Source organism: Octopus bimaculoides, chromosome 3 (assembly GCF_001194135.2).
Source record: "Octopus bimaculoides isolate UCB-OBI-ISO-001 chromosome 3, ASM119413v2, whole genome shotgun sequence".
Lineage (NCBI taxonomy): Eukaryota > Metazoa > Mollusca > Cephalopoda > Octopoda > Octopodidae > Octopus > Octopus bimaculoides.
Window position 1 is genome coordinate 52442284 of NC_068983.1, and position 3130 is coordinate 52445413.

Here is a 3130-nt window from a genome sequence, read left to right on the forward strand (position 1 = left end):
ATAAATACTACATGTATACAATATATGTGGTTTGCACTCCGTCGGTTACGACGACGAGGGTTCCAGTTGATCTGATCAACGGAACAACCTGCTCGTGAAATTAATGTGCAAGTGGCTAAGCACACCACAAACTCGTGTACACTTAACGTTGTTGTTGGCACTCCGTCGCTTACGACGTCGAGGGTTCCAGTTGATCCGATCAACGGAACAGCCTGCTCGTGTACCCTTAACGTAGTTTTCGGTGATATTCAGCGTGACGCAGTGTGACAAGGCTGACCCTTTAAATTACAGACACAACAGAAACAGGAAGAAAGAGCGAGAAAAAGTTGCGGTAAAAGAGTACAGCAGGGTTCACCACCATCCCCTGCGGAGCCTTGTGGAGCTTTAGGTGTTTCCGCTCAATAAACACTCACTACGCCCCGGTCGGAGAATCGAAACTGCGATCTTACGACCGCGAGTCCGCTGTCCTAACCACTGGGCGATTGCACCTCCACATACAATATATATGTATATATGGATGTATGGATGTATATATGTCTGCATGTATTAGGAGCACTACGTCGGTTACGACGAGAATCCCAGCTGATACGATCAACGGAACAGCCTGCTCGTGAAATTAACGTGCAAGTGGCTGAGCACTCCACAGACACATGTACCCTTCTCGTAGCTCTTAGAGAGATTCAGAGTGACACTGAGTGTGACAAGGCTGACCCTTTGAAATACAGGTACTACTTATTTTTGCCGGCTGAATGGACTGGAGCAACGTGAAATAAAGTGTCTTCCTCAAGGACACAATGCGTCGCTGGGAATTGAACTCACGACTTTACGATCATGAGCCTAATGCCCGAACCACTACACCACGCTCCTTCACCTACATGTATGTATATATGTGTGTATATATAAGTATGTATATATGTATATAGATAGAGATACATATATATGCACACACACACACACACACACACACACACACACACACACACACACACACACACACACACATATATATATATATATATACACGTGTGTGTGTTTGAACGTATGTATGTATGTATGCATGCATGCATGTGTGTATATCAGTAATTGTTTAATAAACATTACCTTCTCAAAATCCAAGTATTTGTATTATTTGGTTCTTTTCTAAAATATGGCGTAATATTGTTTCGATGAAATATTTGTATATATTTCCCACATAACCTGAAACTCGTTATACTTATACGCCTGGGCATTTATACTCAGCACATTTGCAAAGAAATACGAACCAGTCGTTGTGCTATGAAGCTGTAAGACTGTATTAAACTTTTCCTGTTTGTAGCAACTTAATTAACTCAGACAGAAACTTATTCGAAAAATTCCGCTAATGACTTACATTTGAAAGCACTTCACTGCTTTCGAATCTAAAAATGGCGTATTTAAACAACTTAGATTTTAAAAACTTTTCAAGTCATCCTTTTTTTTTCTCACTTTCAAAGGACAGTAAATAGAATTTCATAACTCTTTATGTAAATTGTTGTCTCTTAAAATATCTATGTAATAAATTTCCATGTTACGAGTTCTATGCTCAAACTTTGTTAAACGATCAGTAAAAAATATGGAGCTTATACAAAAAGGAAAAGCTGGTAGCATTACGCTGACATAGCGACGTTAACGTCTCTGTACTTCACAGCGTGTTCCATTAATTTTATTTCTGAAATCCGTATAGTATCTTCAAGTGTTCGAGTTGTTTGTTGTTGATAGTCCTCTAATCAAGCAGGTAAAGATACGCTAGTCATTTTGGTTTTACAGACACTTTATGAACGATTACATCACTCAAGTCGACTTGCCATAAAGATATGGGCGAGTGTGATGTAAGGGAGATTTAGTTTATATATATCGCAGAACGAAAAGATTACACAGACTCCCTTGTTCATTTTTATTCTAGTTGTGATGGTGGTGCGAGACAAAAATTTGGTGTTTTTTATTCCATATTTTCAAATTAAACCAGATACATTGTATAATACATTCAAAAAGTATTTTCTTACACGAAACATTCTACATATATAAACTGAATGAGATTACAACACAACAGTTTGAATCATGGGGACTGTTTCAGAAAAAAACTAGATTTTGTAAAGATTGATATTTCAAAGGTTTAGCTGTCTAGCAAATGATTTGAACTGATACTGAGCGTGGAAACTGGAACAGTTACAACATGGCTGACACGTATTAGCCAATGAAAAACACGTAAAGAATCTTTATGTAAAAGTAACAGTGTTTGTGTGTTTTTCAATGGCTAATATCTGTCTTGTAAGCTGGAATCATTAGAGATTAATAGATATAATACCGGGTTATTAAAGATATTCTATCTCTAATTGGCTGGAAGTTTGTGGAAGATAATTGGAAAAATTGCTTGAGTAGAATTTAAAGAGTAAAATGGTGTTGAGAATATCCAAAGCGATGGCGAATATTCGAAGAAATTTAAACACAATGTCGGTAAAGAATATTTATTGTCACCTACAACCCGAATATTCTTTTCATCACTTTCAGAGGACAACAAATAGAATTCCATAACTCTGTTTATAAAATGTTGTCTCTTAAATTATCTATGTTATAAAATGTCATCATTACGGAATATAAGCTAACCCTATTTATAAAAAAAAAGCAAGTTGACACTGCTGTACGAAAGACAAATAGATGAAATATTTAGGTTAGTGTTTGCCTATCAAATGGCTGGATTATAGGCTAGGGTATATGTAGGGAAAGAATTTGTAGTTTGTGCTTTATCTATATATATAAAAATGAGAATGTGTGTCTGTCTGTCTGTCTGTCTGTCTGTATGTCTGTGTGAATCCCTAAAACTCGAGAACTACGCAACCAATTTCATTCAAATTTTACACATGCCTTACTTAGGGTTCCAGTTGTGTTTTAGTCAAACAAAATTATTAACTTCTTGCAGAGTTCGAGCACACGGCAACATAATATCTCCTCCACTATTTAAGTATTACGTGTCAAAAGTGAAACAAAAACACTCATGTCAAATACTTTCACTTTAAAAATGAAACTATTCCACTAACTGAAACAATCACATTTCGATACTGTAGTGACAGATACTTTCACAGAGAGAGAAAGAGAGAGACAGAAGGAGAGAGAG